Source organism: Salvia hispanica, chromosome 3 (assembly GCF_029641045.1).
Source record: "Salvia hispanica isolate PSC_SH4W2 chromosome 3, Shi_PSC_v1, whole genome shotgun sequence".
Lineage (NCBI taxonomy): Eukaryota > Viridiplantae > Streptophyta > Magnoliopsida > Lamiales > Lamiaceae > Salvia > Salvia hispanica.
The window spans coordinates 54,750,043-54,757,991 of record NC_142694.1 but is presented as its reverse complement, the minus strand read 5'-3'; the positions used below and the strand labels follow the sequence as shown (position 1 = coordinate 54,757,991).

At 35.1% G+C, this 7,949-nt stretch overlaps 1 pseudogene; it reads left to right on the top strand.

The window, feature by feature from the left end:
* Positions 1 to 1,493: 1,493 nt before the first annotated feature.
* LOC125211831 (dehydration-responsive element-binding protein 1E pseudogene) lies at positions 1,494 to 2,516 on the top strand (annotated as a pseudogene).
* Positions 2,517 to 7,949: the final 5,433 nt, after the last annotated feature.

The window sequence follows — 7,949 nt, the reverse complement described above, 5'->3', positions numbered from 1 at the left end:
AAAACCGAACTATGGATAAAAGAAATAGTAAGATGAGATTGGTTGTTGGATTTCGAAAACACGTAAGTCATTTTAAGGGCGTTTTGGTTCATTCCAAAACATGGGAGTTATAGGAAGATCATTTTAGTTCATTATAAATACACTATAAGTATATGAACTAAAACGATTTCAAAATTACCATTATATTTTTAAAATTTGAATTTTTTAAATAAACTAAAATAGTCTAAAAGTGACCTGTATGCTTTCAAAATCCAATATTTCTAAAATAACTAAAACCCTTAAAATAACCTTTGTATTTTTAAAATCCAAAAATTTAAAATTAAATTCCATCTTTTATTATTTTTTTATCTAGTAATTGTGATATGGTCTCTAATTATGCCCCAGTTAAAAGGGTGTGGTGGCTCTATAATACTTAGGCCTATATTTGGTAGGGGTGATAACTCATCTATGGATGTAAATCTATGAAAAAAATGACATTTTTTTAGCATTTTTTTCCTGGATTTCTATCCATAGATGAGTTATCATCTATACGGGCCCTACCAAACCTGCCATTAGTTGTTTGCACTCTTTTATACCCTCCTACTTATAAATAAAGCAAGTGTATTCTCCTTTTGATGATCACTACTACGTGATATTTCAAATTTAGTATCACATCTAATTTACCAAAAAACTACATTACCATTTGTCCATTCAAACCACATCTACTAATTATTTTTTAAAAGTCAAATATGTCACAACTAAAAGACGGAGGGAGCAATTTTATTAGATTAATTAAATTATATTTCCCGATAAAAAAAAAGTACTACTATGTAACGTAACTGTTTATTTGGTCAACTAATTAATTGGCAAAATGATTTTTAATTGAGGGAGTATTAATATTTTTTTCACATAAATCATACTCCATTATTCACTTATCAATATATACCATTATATCTTAATTCTTCATCTATTAGTATCTCATTATAAATTCGATTCCTATCAATTTTGCAATAAGTCAAATATTGAATCCTCCAACTAACCACTTGCAGCCGAAATCGGAGATACATATAACAAAAAGGCAGAAACACAATATTGGGTCAACAAAACTGCACATGTCATATTTAAAAAAAAAGACTTTACTATTAAACCTAAAATCCCAAAATATCAAGTCAATTATCTATACTCAAAAGAGTAAAGTCAAACAGTATAACATTTTTGTGCAACGTGCAAACCAATTGATCCATAGAAACAAATACATATGCGACCTTCGAAATCACCAGCAAATCCTCACTATATAGAAAACCCCACGTCATCAAATAAGCACGTTTTTATTTCTGCGCTGGCCTCACATTTTATACAAAAATAACTTCCTCACTAAGCACTAGTGTGAATGAATTCAAAAAGCCAGGCTGGCACCTTCAGTTAGTCCGTGTGGATATCGCATCTCCAAAAAGGCAAAAAGCTATAAATAGACACATATGTCCCCTCTTCTCTCTCTAACATCACATTTTCTACCAAACAAAAAACATCAGCTGATTAATTAACTAACAACTGCCTCATCTCATGAATTCCTTCAAGAGCTCTCATTCCGACGAGGAGGTGATCCTGGCGTCGAGCCACCCGAAGAAGCGTGCCGGGAGGAAGAAGTTCAAGGAGACGCGCCACCCAGTCTACCGCGGCGTGCGGCGCCGCAACTCCAACCGCTGGGTGTGCGAGGTGCGTGAGCCCACCCAGCAGAAGCGGATATGGCTCGGGACCTACCCGACCGCCGAGATGGCCGCCAGGGCCCATGACGTGGCCGCCCTGGCCCTCAGGGGCCAGGGCGCCTGTCTTAACTTCGCGGACTCCGTGTGGCGGCTGCCCCACCCGGCCTCCAACGACCCCAAGGAGATACGGAGGGTCGCTGTCGAGGCCGCGGAGGCATTCCGCCCCACGTTGGGGGGCGAGGTTTATGAGGAAAGAGGGGAGATGAATAATGCGGCCGCGGCGGTGGATGAGGGGAGTAGCTCCGTGAATGTGCTGGGTGGTGATTTTTGCATGAATCAGGAATATGACCGGGTGGGCGGCGCGCTGATGTCGCCGCCGCGGCACTTCGAAGGGGGTTTCGGCTGGGATGATGACGGGGAAAGCGATGCTGAGGTGGAGCTGTGGAGTTACTCACTTTGATAAATTAAATATATGATGATTTGGGGGTAGGACATATATATATAGTCCCACCAATGAATGGCTAGATTTTATATAAAAAATTATTATATAGTACTACTATACATATATGGAGTATATAAATGATTTTGCGTAGAAAATTATGTAGTGGTAAAAAAGAAATGAGCTTAGTTATTTTGTGATGCACATGCTTTTTGCGACATGTGTGGTTTTCTTTTCTTTTTTGTGAATGCTTTGTTTGCCTGCTATCCTCAATTAATTTTTTTAATTGGAGTTAGTGTTTGGCTTTTTGGTCCCTTAAATGGGATTATCTGATACGTTGTCGTATTATATCTGAAATGCAAACTATTTGAAAATGATTGGCTGTTTTGGTATATAGTATAGGTGGAACCCAACACTCGTTAAGTAAGAAGTTTCAGTCGAACCTTCTAATAGGAAGAAGCTACTGAATTAGTCACCAAGTTTATTGTCACTGTCATGTGAACAGAACAATTATAATTATTTATATTTCAAAATTACGAAAACAAATTAAATTTTTCTCTTTTCCTAGGCAAGGAAGGTAAAATTAGCTGATGGTTTTAAACTTTTTAATAGAAGAAATTAAAGATTTAAACGTAAAACGTTTTCCTTTGATGGTTGAGTCTAATTTAGTTCTTCCACTCCCTCTCCAATAAATCCATCAATTGTTTTAATTATTTATTGTCCCACACCATTTTTTTTCCATATCTTTATCCAGAAATAACATGTTTTGCATAGACCTAAAACAATCCAGTCAAAACATCTATAATTTGCAAGAGCAACAAGTTCGATCTTACATGGATTCATTCTTCAAAATCTCTCATAATATATACTCCCTCCGTTCCCTTAGAGTGTCCACAGTGGGAGGGCCGCGGCCCTTGGCCCGGGCTTGGGCAGGGCGCGGCCCCCCACTACTGAGCCGAGAGGAGGACGCGGCCTGGGGGGTGGACGAGCGATGGCCGAGCTCTCGGCCAGGCCGAGGCTCCTGGGCACGCGGCTCGGCCCGCCACTGCAAGGGCCGAGAGCCGCGGCCCTTGGTCAGATTTTATTTATTTATTTCGAAAATTGTATTTATAAATACTATATTCATACCATTTTTTTTATCTTTCTCGATTCTAAACCCTAAAATTTCAATCTCTACCATTTCCAAAGTCTACAAAATGCAAGGTGGAGATGATTCTCCCGGCTATGGAGAATCGGGATTTGGCGCATTTTCGTCTTCCCAACCGTGGAGATCGAGTCCGACCCCCCTCCAACCCACCTGTGGAGTCCACAATCGCCGCCGTCATGGCAACAGACACCCCAACTCCGGGGTCAGTCCTCCTCCGGTGTGCGTCATTTTTTTTTATTGTATTTAAAATATTATCGTTGTATAATTTTACCCTATCTATAATACGACGATAATTTGGTTTCAATTTTTTTTAGTAATTTTTAAAGTATGCATTTTTTTATTATTATAGGCATATAATTTTTGTTTTAGTAATATTAAAATATAACAAAAATGTATGAAAATAATTTTAATTGTTGAAATATAAAAAAAAAAATGGTGGCCCGGAGGGCCACCATTGTGGTGGCCAAGTTTTCATGGGCAGGGCCAAGTTTGTTGGGCATGCCCAAGAAATGGTGGCTTGGGCATGCCCAAAAGGGCCACCATTGTGGATACCCTTATAGTTGAGTCATTTTTCTATTTCGGGAAGTTCTCTCATAGTTGAGTCATTTCCATATATAGTACTCCCTCCGTCCCAGATTTATAGTCACATTTAGTTATGACACGGGTTTTAAGGAATTGGTGGAGTGTGTAATTAATTAAGTTAGATGGTGGAGTGTGTAATAAATGAAGTGAGATAGAGGAGTGAGATGATAGAGTGTGTAATAAATGAAGTGAGATGGAGGAGTGTGTGTAATAAATAAAGTGAGTTGGTTGAAGGTGGGTCCATTTTTTTACTTTTTGGTTTTTTATTTTGTTTTGGTTTATTTTTGTGTTGATAATGGAATTTGGGTGTAATTTTAGTGAATAATGGGGTAAAATTTTATGTCCAAATATGAAAAATTCTAAATGTGAGTATAAATGTGGGACGGCCTTTTATGACAAAATGTGACTATAAAACTAGGACGGAGGGAGTAACTTTTTTCTCTTTCTTACTTTACTCTCTTTTACTTTATTCTCTCTACTTTATTCACTTTTTACCTTATTCTCTCTACCTTTCTCTTTCTTACTTTTTTATCTATTTATTTAACATACTCAACATTCTTTTTTTAAACTTTGTGCCGAAAATTTTTGCCTCAACTATGAGGGAACGGAGGGAATAGAAATTTATAGGACAAGAATCCCACCGTGTAAAATGATGTTGGAGTATATTTTTTGCGTAATACTCCTTTTCTTTCCTTAAAAATATGAATCATTTTCTTTTTTTAATACCAAGTATATCCTATAAAATTATGAATTATCTAAATTAGTCCTACGAAAAACTAATGTGGATCTCATTATATTTTCTCTTCATTTCTCTTATATTAACAATGTCTGTCTTCGAATATTCATATTTTTAATTAAGGAACAATCAAACTTCATAATTTTCATGGTTGGATAAGAATCCTCCATTCTAGCTTGTGTCCTTCAAATGATTTATCCCTAACTCAGGAAAATATATGAATTTGGGTGGTTCAAGTATTAGCAACGTGCCATTAATGAAAAACAACTGGGGTAGTTCAAGTATTAGCAGTAGGGGTGGCAAATCGTGCGTGTCGGGTCGTTATCGTGTCGACACGATAACGACACGAACACGATAACAACAAATACGAACACGACCCGTTAAGAAAACCTCAAACACGAACACGAACACGACCCGCTACCCTCAGATACGAACACGACACGAACCCATTAACGACACGAACCGTTTCGGGTCAACACGACACGAACCCATTTAATGACACGAAAATAAGTATTGAAAAATGAAAATAATAAGAATAATAATATTAAAATATAATGTGTTAATAATAATAATAATATTAAAATATTATGTGTTAACGGATAACACGAACACAACACAAACACGCATTGTTAACGGATAACACGAACCCGACACGAACACGACACGAAATTTTCGTGTCCTTAATGGGTCGACTCGATAAGGACACGAACACGATAAGCTCTGACCCAAACCATTAATTTCGTGCCGGTTCGTGTCGTGTTATCGTATCGTGTCAAAAATTGCCAGCCCTAATTAGCAGTGTACCGTTAATGAAAAGAATTGGTTTATGATGATTAACTTCTTCATCGTGGTCAAGAATAATTAGTATTACAATAAATTAACCTCTAAATCAACGTAGGAGACCATATTCTTGAAAAACGTTATAAATATAACTCTCCGTATAAATCAAGTCGCACAGAAAAATAATACTCCCTCCACTTATAAAGTATAAAACAAGAAATGGAAGGAGAAAAAGTAGGTATGTATGACAAAGTTTCCATTTTTGAAATATTAATTACTTTTTGTGGACATTTCAAAATGTCAAAATGAGATTATATTTTGTAGACAGGAGAAGTACTACTTTATTTGTCTCACTATAAGTGTGACACTTTTTTGGCACGAAATTTAAGAAACTGATGTTTAGTAATTAGAGTGTCCACAATAGCATCATCACAGTGGGGCGGGCTGGACAAGGGTGAGCCGTAGTGGGGTGGGCTGGATGGGAGAGAGCCGCAGTGGGGCGGTGGGGGCGGAGGTGGTGGCCGAGCCGCGAGGCCTATTGCACGCCGGAAGGGAGCCGCGGTGGTCCGCCGTGCTGGTATTTTTCATTTTTTTAAAAATTTCCTTAATTTATTTTGTGATGATGTGGCGGAAGAGTTTGAAGTTGTGAAAGAGTTTTTGTGGTTGTGCCTTGGCAGAATCGTGGTTGTTCTAGTCTATTATGGACACCCTTAGTTAAATGGACATATAATGAAGTGGGATAGAAAATAAAGTATAAAAAAATAATAATAATAATAATAATAACAATAATAAAGTAAGAGAAAAATATGATATTTATATTTGTTAAAAAAGAAAATGACTCTTATATAATAAGACAACTAAAAAAGAAATACAACTCACTTGGGACAATACGATAAAGTAGACAACTAATTACCATATTTTATTTTCTTGTGGCTTTTAATATGTACGACTCTGTTATTTTTTTGGAAAATATATGTACGACTTTAAAATGAATAGTGTATTAAAGAGTGTACCAATTTCCTTATTAATACGGAGTACTACATTTTAGATCTTTAATTATGTAATTATTCATTACACACGAATTCAATATTCAAGTTGGGCCACTGTTCGTATAATAGCTATTAAGTCTTGTAACTCGTTTACGGACTATAGCCCAACTATTTCTCTTGATAACAAATTTACTACTGACTAGTCAGGTTATTTAAATAGAGATACGGCCGCCCACTTAAATTAGATCAAGTAAAGTGTGACATTGAATTTAATGGGGCAAACGTGTCATTAAATCTGACCCTATCACGTGAGGATTATTAAGCTCATTGCTCATTTCACAAATACTTAGTTTTACAAAATAATTTAAGTTCAAACCAACTGTAAGTAAAATCTAATAAAAAGCTATCCATAAGACAATACACACCTTGAGAATTTATGTTCAACGAATACTCCTTCCGTCCGTGAAATATTGTCTAATTTTTCCATCACGATCTGTCCATGAAAAGTTATAGACCTTATTTTTTTCAACTTTGGTAAACGGACTTCATTTTTCACTAGCTCGTTACACTCACATTCTATTATATAAATGTGAGATCCACGTTCTACAAATTTTTATAATTTTTTTTCTTCATATTTCTTAAAATCTATATCAAGTCAAAAACATGACATTAATACCAACATTTTACGACCGAGAGCATAATATTATAATTCTACTGATTAAACATAAGTGAGGCTGGCAAGCTAGACTCATAGAGTCCCCTCACTAAGAAATGTTTCTCTCTTCAAAAAAACAAAATAAAAAATTTACAATGAAATTTGAATACAACAAGTCTATGCAACCAAATTTTGTACAACCAAAAATTGGTTTATTTGAGAAAAAAATTAATTTATTTATGCATTTAATTAAAAAGTATAGACATACATATAATATAGGGAACGTGCATAATATTATGGTATTTGTGTATAATTTTTTAAAAAAAATTTGAACCATAAAATATAATTAATGCATACTTTAATTCAAATTTAAAAAATAATAGAAAAATTCAAATATAAAAATAAAAAATTGAAAATTAGGCCAAAGACTAATAAATTATTTTTAATTTGTTAACTAACTATATTTATTATTTCAATTTATATTTAACACATCAAAATAGCTAATATAATCTTGTTTTGGTTGTACAAAATTTAGTTGTTTATCGTTACTCATTTGAATAATTCCTATATTATCAATATAGTAACTTTTTATGTCCAAACAAATAAATGTGATTTGTGTATCAGATTTATTGTCAGTGATAATTAATAGCAGGTCGACCATCATTAATCTAATTGACAAGGTCAACTTCTGGTCATTTCTCAGTCCACCAGCCAATACATACAAATTTAAAATTACTGTGAAATTCAAAAACCCTCTCTATTAATTAAAACTCCATCAATAATCTTCTACAAACAATACGTAAACCTCATTATCATTATTTATTTTAATTACCAAAGATATCTATTGACGTGCATAATGACTATTCACCGAGCTGATTTGTAGATATCTCGATAGATGAAATAGCTGGCTCAAAGTCAGGAATCAATCCCCCAACC